The 24558-nt window shown below is 39.2% G+C and overlaps 1 non-coding gene across 1 annotated transcript; it reads left to right on the plus strand.

Annotated features, from left to right (window-relative positions):
* The first annotated feature begins 21578 nt into the window (after positions 1-21578).
* LOC127027875 (U1 spliceosomal RNA) lies at positions 21579-21742 on the plus strand. The gene has a single exon (XR_007767837.1). It is a non-coding gene; the product is annotated as a U1 spliceosomal RNA (small nuclear RNA).
* Positions 21743-24558: the final 2816 nt, after the last annotated feature.

Raw genomic sequence — 24558 nt, forward strand, 5'->3', positions numbered from 1 at the left:
AAACTCTAAAGTAGCTCCTAGATTTTTCTTTTTTTGTTTTTTCCTGTAGAAAATAGTACAAGAAAAGATGCCTAATGCACCTGTATTTTGAAATGAAGATCTATACCCATTTTCCTGTTTTCGCATGAAGTTGACACAAGATATGTCATACACTTAGGATGTGTGTTATGCTCTTGTCATGGAAAAAATTCATTCATACAATATAGAAGGCAAATTACTGTTTGAGATATTCTTTCTAACAAAATAACTACAGCAATAATTCAGAAATTTCCCATTATCCTTTTAAAGTGTCCTTAAGTTCCAGTTTATAAGAAAAGGTGATCTCAGGTTCCATTTCTCTTTTGGTTCAGGACAGAATTGTGTTTAAAGTTTCTATCTGAAAAGAAAAAAATAAGTTTAAATAAATAAATAAAATCAAAACAATACGAGGGTTTGAAAATTGAAAGTCCTGTCATCTCAAACAAGGTATAAAATATGAAAGGGCCCTATCTCAGCTTCAATTGGTAAGGAACTGCTGCTGCATGGTGTGTAAGAAAAAGATCAGCACCCCAAATCACAGTCTCCTGATAATTACTTTTAAGATTTATTAGAGAGATTTATTCACAGATTTTTTAAATTTTTGCTGTTTCCAGCAAGGGACTTAAGGGACTATGATGGTTGTTTGTTCTGTGTCTAGCTAGGTAAGACTTGTGACACAATTACTCCATGTGAATATAGCTGTACTTCCATAAATACAAATAACTTTTTAATTTATTTTTGTCAGGATGTAAGCATGTTTGTAACCTCACTATTTACAGCAACTGTGCCCTGAGAGTAAACAAAATTCATTTAAGGGACATTGCAAGATTAGCTCTTTTATGTCCCTTTTTGGAATACTTTGTTCTTAATCCTTCTGCAGTCACACAGAATTTGGATATTACCTCCATCCACGCCAACCCACTGCTCGGCACCATCTTCTGAGATGATAAGAGTAGTGCAGGTATCTAACTCCCTATGCATACTGTCTTCTGCAACATCTTTGCTAATCCATGTCTACAATCTGATTTTGAAAGCCATGCCTTGCAAGTCACCTGTTCACATATAGTAAAAGCAGAGATACATACCTTACAGACTTCCAAAAGTAATGACTTTCAGTTTAGATAATAAAAAGTGTATATTCCAGATGAAGTAGAGAAACACCATTCCCTGACACACTTTCCTGTTCTTTAGGAGTTATGGCTGCCTACCCTTCTAAATTAGGCCCTTTTTTTGTTTTGTTTTTTGGTTTTTTGTTTTTTTAATCATGTAAACTATTCTCTCTTCCCCTCTCTTGCTAGCAACCTGAGTCCTTGACTGCTGACGCAAGCAAACACACTCTTCTTCTCATATCTGATTCTTCTATCTTCTCTTGTGAGTTCCTCCTGAGTCTTTAGGTTTTCTTGTTTCTTAAGACACAGCAGTTATTGCTTGGCCATTATATTTTGCTTGTGTCGTGGTTTAATCCCAGCAAGCAACAGCACCATGCAGCAACTCGCTCACTCCTCCCTGCTCCCAGTGGGATGGGGGAGAGAATCAAGAAAAATAAAACTTTGTGGGTTGAGATAAAGACAGTTTAATAGGACAGAAAGGAAGGAAAATAACAATAATTATAATAATAATAAAATGATAATGATAATTATAATAATAATAAAATAATAACAATAATAATAAAAAACTTAAAATAAACAAAACAGGTCATGCACAATGCAGTTACTCACCACTCGCCGACCGATGCCCAGTTAGTTCCCGAGCAGTGATCCGCCCCTCCCGGCCAACTCCCCCCAGTTTATATGCAGGGCATGATATCATATGGTACAGAATATTCCTTTGGCCAGTTTGGGTCAGCTGTCCTGGCTGTGTCCCCTCCCAGCTTCTTGTGCCCCTCCAGCCTTCTTGCTGGCTGGGCATGAGAAGCTGAAAAATCCTTGATTTAGTATAAACACTACTTAGCAACAACTGAAAACATCAGTGTGTTATCAACATTATTTTCCTACTAAATCCAAAATACTGCACTATACCAGCTACTAGAAAAAGAAATAACTCTATCCCAACCAAAACCAGGACAACTTGTGAAAAAAATTTGTCTCCTTCATACCACAGTTCCCAAACAGAAGTTAAAGGAAATTGGTACCAGCTAGTTCTCTTCAGATGTCCCTGTACAAATAAAAAAGTACCAGGACTTAATGTTTTTAAGACACAAAGACATAGCAAATGTTGGATGCTATATGCACAGAGACGTCTGGAAGTACAAGACTTCTGAAAAATCAGCAAGATTAATAAATTTTAAGTGGGGCTCCCCAAGTTATTTAATTACATTTTCTCTTAATTTGTCCTATATCTAGAGTTAAAGATTTTATATTTAAAACTTGGAGGAGCAATACATTTAATGCTTCTCATAAGTGAACTGCCTGTCAAATTACAAGTTAAATGAGACATGAAAAATCCTCACCCTCACTAATACTGCTTTTTTTCTTCGTCAGGATTACAAATCTTAAAGATTTGGAGCTACAGTGGTCCAGCATATTATCAGCTCACCCTCTTTAATCTAGTAGTATTCACTATTTTATTAACAGCAATTTTTCACTTAAAAATTATTCTTGATGTCATAAAGGATGATGTAACATCCTCATTTTGTATTGAACTTGTCCCTGCCATTTGTTTTTTATGTCCTTTGTATAGTCAGTTATCTGGCTGCTTGGGATGCCAAGATAAGTGAATAGCATCATTTCAGAGGTGTGCACTCATTTTGACATAGAAAGGGCCAGGTAACACTATACACATAAATATTCTTAGCAAGAAGTTATTGTGCCTTTCATTGGCATTCTAGGTAAATACACAATGAAAAATTGCTTCTCAAGAACAGAGCTGTTTAGGAGGAGTCTTGTAACTAGCTACTAGGTCAGGAAGAAGGGAAAGAAGTGGTAATGCAGGTTGATTGCTACATTGTTTTAAAGAACACCCAAGCTCTACTTTATGCTCAAGTCTGTCAAAATCTGCCTTTTGATACCAATTGGCAGATCTTCAAACTGCAAAGCGTATGCTCTCTCTCCTAAGTGTAGTAGTGCTGTGATCTCACATTCTTTCAAGTTTGTAATAACCAGGTACATAATAAATATATATAAGGATTGTTTTTACGAGATGGTTGGATGTTTGAGCTCTGCTGGTAAAGCATAGCTCCAACCCAGACTTGTTTTTAGCAGTGAGAACCGTAAATGGATACTTGTGTTTTTACAAATTCTCATAACATTATCAAGCCTCTTGCAACATTTGATGTGTTCTTAAAGCTTTTATTCCTGAGTGCAGTAACCTGCAAAAAAAAAAAAAAAAAAAATCCTTACCTTTTTGCATGGGAGTTTTTTTACCTTTTACTCTCTATGGACATGACTTTATTTTATTACAAATTTCTAATACAAGTTGAGAAACAAGAAACCATTCTTTTTTATTCTATCCTCTTTTGACCCTTTATATTGAGATTTGAGAATACAAATAAATGGAAACTTAATGAAACATAGTCTTCCTTAATCTCATTGTGTTCATATCATCATTGTATAGTCAGTACACAACATTGTGTAACAGTAAAGGGTAATATTCTTTTTAAGGAGAAAGAAAAAATGTAACAACAACAACAACAAAACCTGAACTGGAAAACCCCACAAAATACAAACCACCCCAATCAAACCTACTCCCAAGCTCTAAAGTGTTCCTTAAAGAGTCAGTCATTTTCAATTCGGTCACTGTTGATTAAATTCACCCCATTGTACATAGTGTACTGGCTGAGGCAGTATCAGAGTCAGTGGCAATGGTCATTGAGAACTTATGGAAGGTGGATAAAGTTCATTAAAACCAAATAAAAGGCATCCGTGCTTAAAGTGATGGGGGGAAAATGAGCCAGAGAATTATAACTCTGCTCTTTATGAATGCTGAGCAAATAAACAATCTGTTTATGATAACCCTGCATTACAAGTTCATGAGTAACAGTCAGAAAGGATTTGTCAAAAATAAATCATGCTGAAACAACCTGCTAGTCTTCCATGAGGCTGTAACAGGCTTTCTGGAAAGAAGGGATGCCCTGACTGCAGTGAGGGTTTTGATGGTATCTGCGACTTTCTGGAAGAGAAAATTGAGAAAACGAGAATTATGAGAATTCAGGAAGAGGGTGACGACTGTGGAACTCTCTGTGAGGAGCTGCATCAGTTCTTGGTGCCCTTCAAAGTAAGCATGAATCCTGTGGCTTCCCAGTGGATGTCCTACCTTCAGGCCTATCATACTCCTCTCCACCTCTCTCTCTCAACTTCTCTATACTGGAAGTATGAAACAAACAGTCCTTCCCCGCACCTTTTGATCTGAAACTCTTACCCACAGAGTGGGAGGCTAACCCTATCTCTGTGACTGAAGGCACTCCTCATCTCACTTATCCCTTGCCTTTCCCTTTCCCCCACCTTCTGCGGTATAGGTATGTCTGAAAGCTTTGAGTATGGTTGTCTAGGTCAGGGAAACAATCTGGGTAAAATCTGAATTTTTAAAAGTTTAAAATTTTTTAAAGTTATCCCACCAAAAATAAAGACTATTTCTAGTCTGAATTAATTCTTTCATCCAGTTGATTGTTTTGACCCTCAGTGTTTATGGCGGCATGATGGTAGGATCAGGTAAATAGAAAAGGGCTGGGAGGGCAGAATTGCTTGTTAGCATCATCAAAAGTCTTTGTGGAACTATATTGTTAGGTTTTGAGAAGGAGGTGGGTCAAAAGTTTAGGAAAATCAGAGAAGGGGAGGTTCATTCCATTAATGATTTTTGATAGAAGTTTTTTTTGATCTGCATTTTTTTGAAAGTGAACAGTTTGCTTTGTAAATTTGACTCTGCGAGTGTGTAAATAGCCAAATATTTTCAGTGGTAGTACTGAACTGGAAGTGGTTACCTTGTTCATAAGCATTTTCAGAATCTAAAGGCTTATTCTGTCTATTAGGTCCTGGTCACAGTTAATTTCAGGAAGGAAGAAGAAAAAGAAAAAAGCTGAAACAAGTACAATGGATGTGGTTTGTACCAAATCAACATTATTTATCTCCCTTGCATTTCCAAAATTTTTGCGCTTCCATACGCACTTGAGTGTGGTATAACACTGTAAATTCCCATGGTCATCTTTCGCACAACAGTTAAGAACAAGTCCACTGATGCCTGATAAGCAATGTGATTTACCACATTGCCCATCAAGAGAGGAACCATCAGTCAGAGAAACTTCATTGCAGCAGTTGAATTAGTGGGAAACAAATACATACTTATTGTAGTTTCATTTACTGTAATAATAATTTCAAGCAAGTAAGTGTGAGTGAGAGTAAGAGTCAGCCTTGAAGAAAGAATGGGTTTTTTTTAGAATAGAGTTTATAAAATTTCTCTCTTCTATGTTAACATTGAGTACATGGCTTCCCTAGATGATAAGAAACTGGCTGAGATTTCTACTCTTACAGAAGAAATACAGTTTTATGCTGAACATCCTATATGCCAAAATGTAAATGCAATGTGCTACGTCTCACTCCTTTTTTCCTCCTCTCACTCTCCCCCATAGGCCAAAATTGTGCAGAGACCTTGCCTAAGTGCACAAGAAATGAATGGAAAATTGCAAGAAAATAAAGAAAATGTAATATAAAATCCCAGATGTTCTGGTTCTGCTGCCTATGAGTAATTCCAACTTTTTCTTCAAAAAGACTTTTAAAATGCTCAGAATATGAGCATCAATGGACTGTTCAATAAAAGGAGGTGCAAAGATATATTTTTCAGGACTAAATATGTACTTCTGAAGAACCAGTAGTGAGAAAAAATGAAAAAACTATTAAGTGCTTTGGAATATACAGTCTGAAACATTTACTGATAATCAGATATTTAAGAAGTCTTCACCTAGACTGTTATAGTTTGTGGAAGAAAATGCTCCAATCAATGATCTTTTAAAGTTTATATCTAATATGGATGTTTGAGTTATGGGAAAAGAATGTAACAACCCTTTTCTGTCTCCTAACCACTCATTTGTGCCTGCAGTACTAGCCAGAAAGTGAAGTGTTGGTGCTGTGATGCGACATTTTTTGCTTTGAGATGTTCTCACAGGAACAGAGAAGCAGACTTTGGAGCTGAGTTTGCCAGAATCAGGCTCTGGAGAGAACAAAAAATGGAGTGTGATATCTGAGGATCATTATATTCCTTGTAGGCACTGTTAGAGTCTTAGCACCATTCGCTGGTGTGAGTGATACCATGTCTCATTTTGTTTAACACAGCATCTGTGTTGCAAGTAGTGCAGCTTAGCTATTGCTAATGGTAGCAGCAGTAGCATCAAGGCTTGATAGCTATTCTGTTATATACACTTGCCTGAGGTTAATAACATGCTGAAATTCACTGTTCTTGTGACTCTGAGCACAGCTCCTTTTTTCAGCATTTACTCAAGGTATATCAGCACCAAGCCTGTGGGTTTTTCTGTGAATGTAAGATTACCAGGTACCCCCTGGGTCATGGAGATGCCCTGTTTTAAATGTTCATAAACAGATCAAGCTCTGCCACAGAGGAGGTAGGGACTTTGATCTCATTTAAAAGTTATTTGGGAATTTAATCTTCGTGGTGTTCAGGAATGTTGTACCAGTTTTCCATCCAAATGTATGGATAGTCCACAGTTATGCACTTGCTTTAGTGTCAACTATCTCTTTAAGCTCAAACATTTTGTTTATTTATATATTAATTTCCTCCTGTTTCTCCCTGTGATATATTTCTAAATTGAAATCAAATACCCTCTTGACCTGTTTTTTGCTAAACAAACCCAGATCTTCTGGTGTTCACCATGATTATCTGGTAACTCCTTGCTTGTCCTGGTGTCTTTGTATCATTCTTGGACGTAACGTACTGTTCCACAGGAAGTGCTACCCAGCCCTTATGTGATTACTCTAACACTGCCCATCCCCAAAGGAAATAGTTTGCTGAAGCATCAATTAATAGAACTGCATGAATCGTAGACATAGTTTGGATTGTTTTTTATTTGATAGCTGCAGTCCTTATGTAGCTCTACTTTCCTTATTTACAGCTTAAATTGTAGAGTAGGTACCTCAGAGCAAAATAAGCTTCTGTCAGTTTTTCTATCTGCTGTTTACAAAGGAATCATAGCCTAATTACAACTGTATTGGTCCACAAGCCTCAGTTCTGTATTATTCAGTATGAGGCAATAACGCAGAGGCTTTGATGTAGAGCTCTTAACATGAGACAATGCAAATGACATTTACTAGCAATTTTTTCCCCATTAATGAACAGTACTTCAGGGAGTGTAAAGGCAAGAGGCATATAATTTCTGAACTATTTAAATTGCTAATTAGATCTGTACAGGAGGTGTATTCCTAATGCAGACAATTACAACGGCTCCTAAGTGTTTGCCTTACAGTTGCTAATTACTGCAGAAGCCAATTAATTGCTGTTGACTTTTTGTATTCTTTTGCATATCGCCAGTTAATATTTACATTTATAATGAAGACAAAATTGGCAAACACTGTGTCATTTTGTAATGAACAATTCCAGTGTCTAAACAATGAGCACATTATCTCATTTGCGCCTGAAGAGTACAGCTGATTAGCATATGTTCTGTGCATGCTAGAACAATATTGCTCTTTCTTCTAAAGAGTGAAAACGTCATTTAGGTGCAGCAAGTACAGGTGCAGTGCCTCTAAGGTGCTTAGAAGTGCTTGTCTTCATAAACTATTTAACAGCAAACCCAAACACACACCCCCATGTATACCTGAGTAAATGGCTGTAAAAGCCCCAGCCCCCAAGTTCAATATATGTGTCAAAGGACTGCAGATTGTTGTTTTCAAAGTGGGCAGACCCACCTGAGAACAAGCAACATTTTTGCCGGTCCCTTTTTAGAAAGTAGTGGGGTGAAATAGTCCCAAGTGGCAGGTCATAAAGCCAGATACAGGGGTGAAATCTTACCCCACCTGCTGTAGTTCTGGAGACAGCTTTACAGATGGGATCAGTGGGTCCAGGTTTCACATGGGTTTCTTCATTATTTACTGCCTCAGGCTCTACAGAAGATATTACCTGCTGCAATGGAAAATAAATTTTGTCTGAGTGTCCCCTTTTTATGACTGTCTTATGGAATTTGATATAAATTATATGCCTGCTCTAAGGTTCACTAAGAAAAGTATGAAAACCTAATCCACTCGTAGAAAGATATTAAATTCCCTAGTACACATACAGAAGCTAATTGTGACTGTATTTTAATTATATAGGGTTTACGATCTGCCCTGAAATCTGCCCATTAAATGACCGAGAAGAATATAGCACTTACAATGGTCCTGCCCTAAGCAGAAATTATTAGACCTGTCTTTGGATTACTTAACTTCACTGGTTATTATATTCAAATGAATAGAGGCAGAGTCAAGGATCCACAAATTGTATGTCCATGCTTTCCTAACCACATGAAAGTAAGAGGACCACAGGGGTAGTGAATAAGAGCCTGGTGTCAGTTCTCCTCCCCAGTTTGCCTATAAGCATAGTGTTTATTAATAGGAATAGTACAGATACTGTAAGGGGAAGTGACTAAGACTCTCTTGCCTTGTCTTCTGTGTGCTCTGGATCGGACCACTAGAGAACAAGCAAATCTTATGAACGCAGTTTCCTGGGTAGCGAGAAAACTATTTCTTCCCCTGCTATGTACCAACATCAGTGCAGAAGGCAGAGAATGCAGAACAGCTGTGGAAACATTATCTTCACCCACGGTGTTAAAATATCCCTTATGGGATTAGCATATGGAGAGGATGACTGTCGTAGGTGAAAAGTATTAGCTGATGAAGTCTGTATCAGTATAATTAGAGGATTCCATGAGTCTCTTGGCATAATTCATTAGCTAGAGTTTTTTCAGTAAATCCCACACTGAATTTTTATTTTTCCTCTATCCAAAATGGACTCCGCTAATGACTCTGCCCTTTATGTTCAAGGCATATGGAAATCTGCCTCAACTTATTTTCACCAAATCAAATAAACTGAAATTAATCATGGTAAATTTGACAGTTATAATTCTACAATGGTCTATGAAATACTCTTTGAGTAGCAATTACATCAGAGATAACGATAATACATTATTTTAAATGTCTATCATCATGATTATTAATTTTGTATCTATTGTCAAAGCACTAATGATAATGAGCTCTTTGGAGATTTAGGTGGATATTACATTATTTCCCTAGGTGTTCCCAGTGTAACGCAGCATTCAGTAACCATTCGTAGTAGACCCTTGAAAGAATATAAACATGGGATGATTTGTTTGTTTGTTTGTTTTCTGTGAATGAGCTACAAATGAAGAGTATTCAGTGACTTTTATTTTAGATGAATAAAACAACAGGGAGCAACCAGCAAGATTCCACGAGGTTGTTTTCTGCAAGAGATGGTGCCTGCTCTGAGATCCAAATGGCTGATGCCTCTGCTTACATAGATCTTAGAATCATATCCTGAAAACAAAGATAAGGCAATTTTACATCAACGTTCTTTTATTAACAAGTAATATTTTACTCATAAGGGGAGAGTTTGTGACATTCATGTGGACAGCAACAACGAAATTCACTATAATTACTACAGCTAAAGAGATGCAAGGAAGTCAAAATAATAGGCCACTTCAATTTTTTTCCCAAAGAGAAAGGCATCTGTAAAGAAATAACTTCTGATGGCTTGAATTCTGTAGGTTTTCCCACATCAACATTTGTTTTTTGTTTTGCCTTGTTTTTTAAGAACACTTATGGAATATTTATGCATGAAAGGCACTCGATTCCTTCTTTTCATTGAATTTACATGTTTCCCAGGTGGAAATACTATTTTCACCTCTTCCTATTTGGTTAGCTTTCCAACATTGCTTTGGTTGCTTTCCCTGTGTTGTTGATGCTGCTTTTATTTTTTTTTAATGAGAATGAATCCTTGTAAGAGCTAATTCATACAGGTTGGAAAGTTCAGCCTTAAGCTGTTGCTTGCAAACATGTGAGGTTTTACCTTAGGCAGAATTTTAAAAAGTTTGGAGTTTGGCTGGATATTCTTGGTGTGACAATGTAGCCATAAGTAGCTCATGAGAGTCTGAGGTGTCTGAATCAGGATGTACCAAGTAAAATAGAGCCTATACTGATTCTGGATATGCCCTTGTAATCACTACTGGAATGGCAGTAGTGAAATATGGTGTCCATTGAAAGTATCTACATTTGGAGAAAGATGCTCAGCATTTGGAGAGGTTCCAGAGACAAATAATTAAAACTGTAAGATGCTCCTTATGGTACAACACAGGAGTTCAATCTATTTAGCTTAACAAATAGAAGGTTAAGGAATGATTTGTTCTTTGTGTCTGAGTACGTAAGAGCTGACAGTTTCAACGTTGCAAAGAATGATAATTTACAGCTTAGGACATAGGGCCTAGGCTCAACAGAGATGAATTTTAGTTTTGCCATGAACTTCTTCTCAGGCCTCAGGCAAATTAATTAAGTTGTGTATAACCCAGTTTTTGCATCACTTATGTAAAGTTCAGTGCACTAAACAATAATACTGGTCTCAAGGAAAGAACCTTCAAATGTTCTCTTGACTCTCTTAGGCTCTCTACAGAATCCTGGAAATCAAGTTATTCGATGATTTCAATGGTTGACCATTTCTCAGTCCTGGTATTCTTGTGGAAATAATGAAGGGTCTGCTTACTCTCATATGTCACCCTTTCTCTCTCTTCTACTGAGCACTTACAAAGTACCGGGTAATACTGTTCTCCGCAACACTTGGCCATTTATGAAGCAATTGCAATGTGGAGGAGATTAATGCCTCATGTGGAGATTACATAGGGTCTGCAGGGATCCTGTCATATGTATGTTCTACATTAGATTTATTTTTTTAACTCACATAAAAGTCTTTGAATAAAATATTATTTGTGTGATTGTATACACTGTTGGAATTAAACCAAGAAATCCAGAATGATTCTTAAGATTTTCTTTCTATTCAATGCTTTCCAATTCTAATTTTTGAAAGTTTAAGAAAGAAGATAGCATTTTTCTGCAACTAACAAAACTGATATAACTGATCCTCCTGTTTACTGTCGTCTTCGTATCCCAACTTTGTATTTTTCATCCTTTAAATGAATAGAGTTTTGGAAAGGTTAATCCTTCCAACGCCTTCTTTTTTGTCCAGCACAACGGGACGTGACTGTGACAACACCAAATTAGAGCCTTGTGCTTTGCCAAAATTAAAAATAACTGTGATTGCTATTGCTTAGTGCATCAGATTAATTGATTATAGTGCCAGATGCTTATTTTTAACAAGTACTCACCTTCACAATTGTCCCATTTTCAGTCTGTAAAATATCAGAGTTTTGTTTATTGGGCTAGACTTTCTCATCCAACTCTTCTTTGTACGTTTAACTACATGCATTTAAAATACCAAAACTGTCAGAAGTAATAAGTCTGGAATCACGTTACCTTATGACTTTTACAGAACTGTGTGGAAAAGCGGATTTCTTCATCCAAGAAGACCACACATACATCTTTCCTCTGTCAGCTCATTGGTGCAAACAGACTGTGACAAATCAACTTCCCCTGTAATTACAGAAACTGGATGTACAAATATTTTTTTTTCCTGTGTCTGTTTTGGTTTTGCTTGTTCTTCCTCCATCCCCAGCTGTGAAAAAAAAGTAGGAACACTTCACTTAAGTATTCTGTTCAGTTCTTGGTCTGCCCTGAACTTCATATGGAGCTGGAACTATGTTGCAGTTCTGTTCTTAACAACAAGGATTTTGCCTTCAAAAGAGAGTCAAATAAAGCAGAAAACCCATGCCAAAGTAGAATATCTTACCTGTTTGGGTAAGACAGTTCAGCTCTTTCTGGCTGTATGAGAAACCAGGAATAGCATTCAGGAAGAAACTGCTGAACAGTGCAGAGGAAGGACTGTACTAATGACCTGCAGATGTACATTGGAACAGCAGTGCCAACCTTTTATCATCCCCTTCTTTGACTTTCCTCTTCTCTGATACTATGAGTAGAAAACAAATGCCCTAATGTGGGAATAAACAATAGTTGTTTGGCTAATATTCAGCAATCTAGTTAACAGCTAGGGCAGTGAGTTGGCTACTACCTTAAATTATGTTCCTTATGGGTTGCTAGCTTGGAGTTATGGATGTGTCATAAAGTTTCACATTTTTCTAAGTGCTTTTGGCCTCATCCCCAGTCTAGTAAGCCCCCTGACAATTCATCTGTGATTCATTCTCACACAAAGTGTTTTGTTTGGTGTTGCTAGTGACGGATGAAAGTGACATGAAAAAAAACCCCAACCCAAAAACCTAAAAATCATTCAAATAGACTGAACAAGAGAGGATTAGAAGCGACCAGCTGGCTGAAATTTAATTGGCAAGGTTTGGTCAATGTGACAAAACTTGCCAAGATTTAGTCTTCTGTTAGGTCATCTGTTTCCTCCTCACTAAACTTATCTTGGATATTTATAGACATAAATGAATTATTATTCCTTACCATCTCCAAAACTTGTCATTTCTGGTATTTAAATGTCAGTCATGAGTGAAAATAAGGAAAACTCTAATGTAATCTCCTGACATCAGATGGAAAAATGTGAAGGGAAAACATTTTCTGTTTTGCTTTTCCAGAGGAAAATAAAGTTTAACAACCTTCCTTCCTATTTTATGTTTAAAAAAAAAAAAAAAAAAACCAAAACAAACCTAAAACCTTCACAGAGACATATTTCATGCTGTTAAATGTTAATGAGGTATTATGCATTGCTAAACTCAGCTGTATAAAAATATGTTGTGTCAGTACAGAAAAATCTGTAGTGGGGGAAGTTGCTTGCTTTACTTGGGCTGAAGGAAAATGTACCTAAGCACTACTTACTTACAGAAGAAAGCTTGCATTCTTGCTCTGTTTCCAGTCTGCACGTTAAATAGACTATGCAAACAGTTATTTTTACTGTACTCATTCTTGTGGAACATTTGGACCATTTGAATCATTTGGTTTTTGTCCAGATCCAGCTTCTAGTCTTTCATGAGCAGAGGCCCAATAAAGCAAGCAAGAATTTTGCCAATGAATTTAATGCTTGCCAAATTAATTTCATATACTGAATCATACTGGTTATGCTGTATTAAATTACACTGGTTATTCTTTACATTGGCTGTATTGAAGACTATTAGAAATTACTAGTCAATTCATTGAGAGTTTGGTCATCCTTATTGTTTTAAATAAAGATATAATTGGTTACAATTAAATTGGGGGCAGGATGTTCCTTCTGTTGTAGTGTTCATTAGAATATGTAACTACAGTAAATGTGCCAACCTACAAAACTTCCATAAGAATTATTCATGTTTATCATTCTTCCCTATCCACTCCAAAGTTTACCGATTTCTTTCTTTGCAGGATCTACGTGAGAGGCTTAAGAGTATTCCCTGATATCTTAATGCATTTTGCTTTCTTGCTGTGGTGCTGATTTTAAAGTTGCACTCCATTTCTGTAGAGGAGACAAACAGGCACACTACTGAAAACTCATACCTTCCTCTAGTACTTTATATTGACTAGAATTGGAACATCATCTACCAATAAAATATATATTATGAAATGCAAAACTTTAATATATGAAGATATGTAAACAATAGTGCAGCTTTCTGTCTTAGATGCTTTAGGGCCTTGCATCTAAGTTAAGAGTATATTAGCTTCAGTCAAAGGACAGTTTCAAGGTACTTAAAGACTTCTCAGAGGAATGATCCTGGCAATTAATCCTCAAAAATACTGAAATGGCAACGTGAACGTGGAATTGTGTCTGAGACTTTCTTCTGGGTGCTGGTCATTTGTAACATATGTTTAGTGGGTTTTACAAAATGCATAAAAGGCTACACTGACCTTTGCAAGAGGGAGGGACAGATGAAAGTGGAGTATTAGGCCAAATATTTATCCTGCTAGTGTTGCTACATCTCCCTTTATAATGAACTGAACTTGCTTAAGTTAAGGATACCGAATGACCATACAAACCAACAGAGGTCAAATGGAAAAAAACCTGAATCAGATATTCGAGTCAATAAGGTATCGCCTGTAAGGCATTCCTTTACCTATCTTGGAGCAGCTTCTCTTTCTTCTTTTGATTTATTCTCAGCATCATATCTGTGCACAATGTTTCTGCATCAACAGACAGAACAGTGGCCCAGACTGCACCTCTATTGATTACTGTCCTCCTAGCCTCAGGAGAACCACTTGTCACCTTGTACAGACTACGATGTTTACTGCTGCAGAGGAAAAAAATCTTAGCTGTTGCAAAACAGTTTCCATTGATTTAAGGCTATAGCATTCTAGCAGCTCACTGTTAAATGAACTGTGGGGCTTTTCCCTTTGAGTTTTCAGGATGTACTCCCGAATTATTGGTATACAGTACAGACGCCTTCTCTTAACCATTTCCCGTTTTGCCAGCTTTGCCAGTGACATTACCAGAGAAGAAGACTTGTCCTACTGCTGGAACAGCACTGCCATTTCTGCTGAATGAAGGCTACGGTCCTTCTTTAAACAGATAAGTTTTGGATGCTGTCAGCAAGAGAGGTGTTATTTGCTTGTTTGTACAAGTGCCGTTGAGTCCACCACCGTTGAGTCCTGTTCTCTACGAAGACTGAAATTTAAAAAGAGGCAAGAAGTAACAATTCCCCCCACCCCAAAAACTCACCAACAAAATATATACACCCCTTCCTGTTTGAAAAGTACAGTTCTGTGCTGGCAAACAAACAATTCTTCTCCCTCTTCGTGTCTCTAACAAAAAGAAACATTACATGTTGGAGTAGATAACAAGAGTTACCACTAAGATACAGAAAATTGAAAACCTAGACTGCAATAAAATTGCAGACACAGGGGAATTAGTAATAGCTTCTCCATGTTTTAGTAGAATACTTCCTTTTTATTCACCCAGCAAACAGTGTTCACAAACAACAGTGAAGAACAAAAGCTGTGATTTATATATATGGACAGGTATACATGCACCCCTGACCTCCTGCCGCCTTCCTCGCCCTCAGCACCAGAAGCAATTTATGGAGACCAGTCTAAATAAACATTAAAGAGTCAAGGCCACAAACTGACAGCAAGGAAAATCAATGGCTCCAGAAACCAGCTAGTAGGATCAATAAAAGAGATTAGGCATCACAAGCTAGTGTGGGGCACTTACAGGTAAATGTGGCTTACACTTCATCTGACAGGACTCTCACAGCATCAGGATTAAAAGTGTCATAGAAACAGAAGCACACTGAGTAGCCAGTGGAAGACGCTCCTTAGCTGCAAACACTAAATGCTGACCTCTGAATGAAAGGGATTTATACTGAGGCCGCAGGGAATTTCCAATTGCTTTTCCAGAGTCATCTCACAGACCTGTGCCTTTGCCCGTAGGAATTGTTTCAGATATAGGTTTGGAGAACTCTGGTTTTTCTTTGTTTGTTTTGCTTTCCTGTATTGTTTTTCAAATCCTTTCCTTACAACCCCTGACTGAGTTACATCTCCCTCTGTAACCTGTGCAGTTACAGGCTACACTGGAGTAGGAAGCTTCAGCTGAAATCAGTTCAACTCCTTCAGTTTCTACAGCTCTAGCTTGGGAACCTGAAACCTCCCATAGCATGGGGCAGCTCCAGACTCAGCAGTGGCATCTTTCACCTCAGCCCACTTTCTGCCTGAGCTGTATCGGGTGCATAGCTGGACCTAGATGAATGGAGAGCCATCTATCTCATCATCAAGCCAGAGAATGGCTACTTTTTCACACTCTGCGGCACTGCCTTTTATCAGATCGTAAATGTTAATGTTTTATTATCTGTGATTATCCAGCCACCAGCATGAATCTAAAACTGATTGATAGCAGCAGCCTGTTTTCTATTATTCTATAAAGACCTGTGATCACAACAGTAATTTTAATATTGTGCTGAAGGCTCCCAGCTCATACCAAGTTTTGCCTGACTTTCCTTTCCAGCTATTTTACAAATGGGTACATACTTTCTGTTTCTTCAGAAACCCACTGTGAAACCCTTAGTTTACTTTTAGTAACCTTTAGGCTACCTTTGAAAGGTAGCCATGAAGAGACTGTAGAAGCTGCCTCAGATCAATTTGAATGTAGACTACCAGGTTAGGCTACAAAGGCTATCTAAACTACTTGCTATCCCTAATAAAAAGGTGGGGGGAGGGGGAAGGGAGGAGACACCCTTTCCACCAAATCTTCCTTCATTCCTTCCTTCCTTCCCTCCTTCCTTCCTTCCTTCCTTGCTCTCCTCCTTCCTTCCTCCCTCCCTCCCTTCCTTCCTTCCAAAAACTTCTATGCTCCAAAACACCCAGAAGCATGCATTCTAATAGAACAAAACAAGGTATTACAGGTCAAAAAAAGTCTTAAGCTTCATTTAGATTCAATCATCCATCAATGTCACTCATAGGTCACTGCCTGTCAGGGACATAACAGCACTTCACAAACGAGTAGATTCTGCACTAGCTTCAGTTTAAATTTGATATAAGATAGCCTCATGTGGGCTGCATTGTAAGTGGCTTGTTGTGAAATGAGAAAGATATGGATGATGTTAGCAGGTGCCAAGTCAGGAAACACAGCCATTGCTCTGATATAAGGACTATGTGCAGCTTATGATAGGACCACATAAAAAACCTGGGAGCTCAGTAACAAGTAGGGTGCACAGATCTTTGTATTATAGAGGGCCTGTATAATCTTTCCTACCTGTCACTTTTTCCAATCTGCTAGGATTGCTTGTATTTTATCTGGTTTAGCTTTCGCCATCCAGCTCCCAACTTATACTATACTTCAGTATGCTTGACATTTGAAAGGAAATGTGTGTGCATTTCCTCTATTAAGAAGAGTGACCTGACAAACATGCCTTCACATCTCTTAGCAGCATGTCAAAAATAAGCTCACTGAGACCGCAGCGCATCCATTCTGTCATATTAATGAAATCCCCAGTAGTCTCAATCTTCATCTTTGCCTTAGATTCCAAGGAAAAAAATAATTCACAAGAGAAGAGAAAGATGCATATCCTTACTATGATTTGGTATGTCCATCAGGGTTATGTATGCCCATCATAATGGACTTTTCGGTGCTGGATAGGGCAGAGAGAGAAACAGATGTTTTAAGCCATATTTCCTTTAACCTAAGAAAATTAACAGCTATTGCCTGAGTTTACTTCTCAGTGAGGTTTAGGTTGAGGAAATTAAAACTGTAGATTAAGCCCAGCTGGGGAAAAAAAAAAAAAAAAAAGCTTATGAGAAAGAGACCTACCTGGAGTAGTGAATAGCCTTAATCTGCAGAACTCAGTGGTCCGGTTCATATTTAAGTACTTAAAGCACTGAGGCAGAGCAGAAGTATGACTGACTGAGTCTTTGATATTTAGGCAAGTACTCCAACTGCTGGGCTTTTTCTTACTCAAGGGTACTTGTTTCCCTTGAACTTTCATCTCGATTTGTGAAATTTGTCTTCTGGTCAAAACTGCTATGTCAACACTATTTTTTTTCCATTTCAGTGAGTCAGCAATTTCCTAACAAAACCTTCTCGTCTTGGCTTATATCTGTTCTGGATCCCACAGCAGCAGGCAATTCATACTTGGCACTGGATAGCTGACCATAACACTGACCCACTGAAGAGCAAACTGTTCATTCCTGGCATTGGAAGTCAATCACTAACACACTGACTGGATTTTGCTCATTTTATGTAAATAGACAAATGATTCATTTGAGAAAGGGAGTTGTTCCCTATCATCCGAGGCTTTGAAGTACAGGGTCACTCTAAAGCTGACCATTGAGGCTGAGTTTAAATTTAAAATTCTGGGGAAGCATTTGACTAGGATTTTGGTTTTCTTTTAAACACTATTACCTTATATTTTCATGATTGATTTAAGCCCATATTGCTGCCAAAGAAACCGGTTTTCCTCCTTCCTGTCAATGATTGCTTACTCCTGTTGTCATGCCCCTCCCTCATCTGTGTGGGTACAAATATTGCTGTCATCTTCAGGCACACTGTTTCAGAGTATTGATCCACATTAAAATTGGACCTTTTTTTTTGATGGGTTAGTTTTAAACTGGATCAGTTTCCGAAGTCGCAGGATGATTGATGAATATGAACAGGGTGTCCCACAGTCTGATGCTTCTCTGTGGGTCCTCTATTCTTTTATTTTCAGTTTCTTCACTAATACAGAAGCCATGAGAATTGTTTGCTTTTGGGATGCTGCCATCCCTGGCAACTGCTAGGTTGATGGTCATTTATGATTTCGTGAAATATCTGCATTTTGAAATACATCAAAGACTGGAAATGACCAAGACATTTCATATATCAAAAACTAATATCCACAAAAGGTTGCAGTTACTCCATCTGAGCAACACTCAGTCCTAGCACCTTTTCTCTACAAATGTCTCTGAAGAAAGCCATAAATCATGATGAACTCCTTAAAGAAAGTTCACTTTAATTCAAATCAGTGAGCTTAAAGGAGTATGCTCTAAGTTTATCAAGATCGTTAAAAAAAATGCAAAGACTGAGACTGAACTAGCAAAGCAGCCCCAAGGATATGTGTTGAAAGTGATGTAAGTAGAATTTAAAGCAGGAATTAATATGGATCAGACCTCATCTAAATTTAATATCCATTTCCGTTTGCACATTGTTGTAGGGAGGATGAAATGGACTCGAAACTTTCAATTGCCTGGTCACCAGAAATTCTGTGGCTGTGCCTTGTAAGTATCTCTGGCCTTTGCTCATCTGAGCAGCGTCAGAGGAGGACTCTATAGTCCTAAAGTCCTAGATTCCGTGACCTTGCTGGAACTATGTAAGGCAGTCATACATAAGTTGAAGTGATAAAGAGTTTATTATTCTATTTATGCCTACATAATGTGAGTATGAAGTGCTGCTTAATCAGAATGGTAGAACTGTAAAGCCACTTAAATAGAGATGTGAGATAAATGCACAATGATCATGCAATGCAAGATGAAAACATAAAATGAACATGCAAGATGGGGCATTCAATATTTCCACAGTGGTGTGTGAAGCACACTTCCTGACCATAGCCAAATCTAGCTAGGATCATAACGAGAAGAGCTAAACTAAAGTGGTAAATGTTTCCACACCTCTGAAAGTAGTGTGAATGTGGTTTCATTTTCATTACAGGAAGAGTTGAGGATTGCTTCTGTCTTCAGTTGTGTGAGTTTGATTCTCATTTGCACTAAAGGTCCATCATACTGATCTGACAGTGAGTGAAATGGGCTACATGTGCTTTATGACCACTAAAAAGCCACTGTATTTTTATGACATTTAATGGCTTCTGCTCAGTCGTCCTTGGGTTTTAGAAATGAGACTGTATCTTGAAAATTGTTACTACCCAAAACCTGACAATAGTTTTGATCTACCTTTGTACAGTATGTAGTGCCATAGAATTTTAGACCATTTCTGGTGTTACTGCAGTACAAAGTTTGTCATGACATGTCTTCCCCTAAAAGGCTGACTTCAGGTTATGACACATTACTGTGGTAACTCCTTTTGCAAAATTGTCTTTCTCCTGTCTCACAGAGAAGATGGGGATAGGGATGTTGCTTACTGTGAGAAAAAGAAACACCATCATTTCACCCTGTTTGGAATTTAATTAACTAAAATATCTCTTTTCACATGTAGATGTTCTAACCTGTGCAAGTGCATCCTGAATTTCTTACATGTATCTATTGGTATATATTTACAAGTTCCAAATCCTATTGCTTGATTGCAAGTAGATTTATTTTCATATGGATCTCCGTGCCACAACTTCTGAAAATCTAGCCTTGAAAACAAATTTCTTTCAGAGGACAGAAAGACATTCAAAAACTTTGGTTTGTTTGGGGTTTTTTTGTCATTTTGTGTTTTTTTAATTCTTTGAAACATACATCTGTTCCAAGATACATAGTAAGTGTAATTTGTCAGATATATCCCTCTGGCCAGATGCCCTCTGTGCAAAATTATGTAGCACTTGTCTTTTCCAAAGGGTAGCTTTTTGGTTTCTACTTTTGGACCTCAGTGTGGGTTATTTATTTTGAGAGACAAGAAGTGTTTGTGCTGAAAGTCCTCTCTATCTTAATGTGTTTGATTACTTGTTTCTGAGGCTTTGCTGTTGGTGTTATCCATATGGCTGTCTTTAAAGTGCACATTGTGTAACAGATGAATCACCCTTACAGTTCTATTACGCAGCAAAATAATCAGACCACATGTTTATTACACGAAATCACAGCCTCATACCTATGCAGTAAATACGACAACACTTTAGAGTTGTCACCTGGGAAGGCTCTATTCCCATACAAGTTCAGCTGACAAAAGTAGCCCAGGTTCAATTATTGCTTGGTAAAGGCCTGGTATGGAATGGTTCTTGACATCCAGGGGGCTTTGTGGGGGCATACTGGGAGCACTCAGAGCATTCTTATAATGAGAAAAATGCAGCTGTGCCACAGTTTTGAAACTTGTGCTGGAAAGTGATTGAAACTCTACAACTCACCACTGCTTTGCACTTTGGTAAAGCAAGTGAAGCATGGCTAGTTCAAGGCAGCTTTGCTGTAAAAGGGAAACTGCTTTTCTTACTCTAATGAGAGGGAGCAGAGACCCGGCTGATTCTGGCATAGAAAGAAGACGAAAGTGAGAAAAGACAAGAGCTGAGGTAAAGTAAGGGAAAGAGCTTTGGAGAGCAGAGCAAGCAGCTTCTGCCTTTGTCTGAGGAGGAACAGAAATATGGAAGAATGTGACAGCATCTTTGGCGAGGATGTGCCACTCTAACACCCTGGAACTTCTCAAAGCCATGACAGCAGTCAGTCCAGTTTTACACAGCCCTGGCATAGGAAATGTAAGTAGTGGGGCCATGGCTATTTTCTGGCCCCTGAATTTTGCAGACATAAGCAACTGCCTGCTTAGCTTATGCCTAGAGCTAGTCCTGGAACATAGTCCGTACATTGTAAACCAAACTGTCCTGGTTTTGGCTGGGATAGAGTTAATTTTCTTCTTAGTAGCTGGTACAGTGCTGTGTTTTGGATTTAGTGTGAGAATAATGTAGATAACACATTGATATTTTAGTTGTTGCTAAGTGGTGCTTATCCTAAGTTAAGGATTTTTTAGTTTCCCATGGTCTGCCAGCAAGCAGGTGTGCAAGAAGCTGGGAGGGAGCATAGCCGGGGCAGCTGACCTGAACTAGCCAAAGGGATATTCCATATGATAGAATGTCATGCCCAGTATATAAACAGGGGGGAGCTGGACAGATCACTGCTTGGGTATCAGTCAGTGGGTGGTGAGCAATTGCATTGGGCATCACTTTTTTTTTTCTGTTATATTCCTTTTCACTACATTTGTTATTGTATTTCATTATTATTATTATTATTGTTATTATTGTGTTTTACTGTAGTTATTAAACTGTTCTTATCTGAACCCACGAGTTTTACCTCTTTTCCCTGATTCTCCTCCCCATCCCACTGGGAGTGGGAGGAGTGAGGGAGCGGCTGCGTGGTGCGCTTAGCTGATGGCTGGGGTTAAACTCCCCAAAAAGTACAAATCCAGTTAAAGACTTTTTTAACACGTCTTTACCTTAAAGCTTACTTACCTGGCAGGGGAGACACCATGATCAGGCGGGTGGTTTTCCCAGGGCGAGGCTTATCCCCTGCAGTCTGGGTGTGCTGACCCCTGTGATTTCCCCAAACACAGGAAACTCAACTATATAATTTGTGGTAGTGGGGGACTGCATTCACGCTCTCCCCTGGTGCTTTCTGCCAGAGACTCCAGGTAGGGCCATTCTCCCTGGTTATGGTATAGAACACATTTTTAACATCTGGTCCTGCTTGGACTGGCCCAAGGGCTACTGCGTGAACGATCTCCCATTTAGTTTGTTTCACAGGCTTGTTGTTGCTCAGGGTCCCATTTAAAATCAAGATTCTTCCAAGTCACTTGATAGAGGGCTTGCAGTCAGACTATAATTAGGAATATGCATTCTCCAAAAAACCACAATGCCTAAGAAAGCTTGCATTTTCTGTTTACTACTCAGTGGAGACATAGCTGCTATTTTATTGATCACATCCATTGGGATGTGACGACGTCCATCTTGCCATTTTATTCCTAAAAAATTAATCTTCTGCGCAGGTCCCTTGCCCTTCCCCTTCTCCTCCAGGCTAATTACAATAGCGTTTGAGAATTTTCAAAATTTTGAATATCCTTGGAATGTTGAAACTAACATTGTCCTGTTGCTAGGAACTAACATGTTCCTGAATGTGGTTTAGGTCTTCTTCAGGGTTAAACTACTATTTAAGAGGATCACCCAGAGATCTGCCCCAAGGCTGGAGAGTTATGAGTGGCAAGGTGTGTTGGACAGCATGGGCAAATGCCTAGGAAGGTGGGCACCTCCAGTGTTTTGGAACTTCACCCTTGAACAAGTGCAGAATCCTGAAAAACTAGAAGAAAGTTTGGAAAAAATTTGCTGTCACCTTGACAGTTCCAGGGAGACACAAATCGCTGCAATGTGTTGGGGCCTGGCCCATGCCTACCGAGCCCTGTTCAACACTATTCAGTACCCTCAAGGGGAAGAGAAGGTCTCTGGGTCTGACAACAAAACAACAGGCACTGCAGCCACTCCAGCCCCAGCAACAGGCACTGCAGCTGAACCAGAGAACCAACCCATGCTGGTATCAGTCACCTCTGTACAGAAGAAGAAATACCCAAAAAACCCCAGCTCGCTTAGTGAAGGATGAAGGTGAACCAGGGTCATCATGAGAACAGGAGGAAGAGGCAGAACTGGAGATAATCACCCGATCCTATCCCTGAGTGAGCTGCAAGATGTGTGAAAAGACTTCAGCTGTCTTCCAGGCGACCACATTATCACCCGGCTGCTCCGATGCTGGGATAACGGTGCTAGTAGCTTGGAATTAGAAGGTAGGGAAGCCAAACAACTGGGATCCCTTTCTAGGGAAGGTGGCATTGACAAAGCAATTGGAAAAAAGACACAAGCCCTCAGCCTCTGGAGGCGAATTCTGTCAGGAGTGAGGGCAATGTATCCCTTCACAGAAGATGTTGTATGTCATCCAAACAAGTGGACTACCATGGAGAAAGGTATACAGTACCTGAGGAAATTAGCTATGTAGGAGATGGTTTATTATGACCCGGATGATGCACAGTTACCCACAGATCCAGATGAAGTCCACTGCACACGATGCATGTGGCGGAAGTTTTCATGGAGCACACCATGGTTGTATGTCAACTCATTGGCAGTAATGGACTGGAAAGACAAAGAGGGACCATCAGTGGATGAATTGGCTGGCTGACTCCAGCAATAAGAAGAAAGTCTCTCTTCCTTCCTTGTCTCGGCTGTGGAGAAACTGCCAGACATGTTAGCTGAGAAATGGTCCCGAGAGTTCCAGCAATTTGAGGATAAGTTCTGTCTCCCACCTGTACAGACCAATATCTCAGCTATTAGGAATAAGCGTCCCTCTGCTCAAGAGAGAGGAGATAAAAGGTACACACCACAGGGTACCCTGTGGCCTTACCTGCGTGAACATGGAGAGGATATGATGAAGTGGGATGGAAAACCTACCTTGGTCCTAGATGCACGGGTAAGTGAACTGTGAGGAAAAACAATTACAAATGAGGGTTCTTCCAGGAAAATTGCTGCTCGGGTCTCTGGTGGGCAGTGTGAGCATTGTGCCAGACAGTGTGGAAGGGCCAACCTTACTCCTGGTCCTATGAGGAGGAATTCTAATCCATTTTTACAAAAAGTGAGTGGAGAATCCTATGACCAGGACTAGAGGGGCCCTGCCTCCAGCCAGGTGGAGGAGAGGGACAACTGGATTTACTGGACTGTGTGGTTCCGATGGCTTGGCACATCAGACCCACATGAGTATAAGGCTCTAGTAAACACCGGTGCACAGTGTACCCTAATGCCATCAAGCTATAAAGGGGTAGAACCTATTTGTATTTCTGGGGTGACAGGGGGATCTCAACAGCTGACTGTATTGGAGGCTGAAATAAGCCTAATTGGGAATGAGTGGCAAAAACAGCCCATTGTGGCTGGCCCAGAGGCTCCATGCATCCTTGGCATAGATTATCTCAGGAGAGGGTATTTCAAGGACCCAAAGGGGTATCGGTGGGCTTTTGGTACAGCTGTCTTGGAGACAGAGGAAATTAAACAGCTGTCTACCTTGCCTGGTCTCTCTGAAGACCCTTTTGTTGTGGGGTTGCTGAGGGTTGAAGAATAACAGGTGCCAATCGCTACCACAACTGTGCACCGGCGGCAATATTGCACCAACCGAGACTCCCTGATTCCCATCCATATGCTGATTCGTTGACTGGAGAGCCAGGGGGTGATCAGCAGGACTCGCTCACCCTTTAACAGCCCCATATGGCCAGGGAGAAAGTCTGACGGAGAACGGAGACTAACAGTAGACTATCGTGGTCTGAATGAAGTCACACCATGGCTGAGTGCTGCCGTGTCAGACATTCTAGAACTTCAATATGAACTGGAGTCAAAGGCATCCAAGTGGAACACTACAATTGATATCACTAATGCATTTTTCTCAATGCCTTTACTTA

This window comes from Gymnogyps californianus, chromosome Z (genome assembly GCF_018139145.2).
Source record: "Gymnogyps californianus isolate 813 chromosome Z, ASM1813914v2, whole genome shotgun sequence".
Lineage (NCBI taxonomy): Eukaryota > Metazoa > Chordata > Aves > Accipitriformes > Cathartidae > Gymnogyps > Gymnogyps californianus.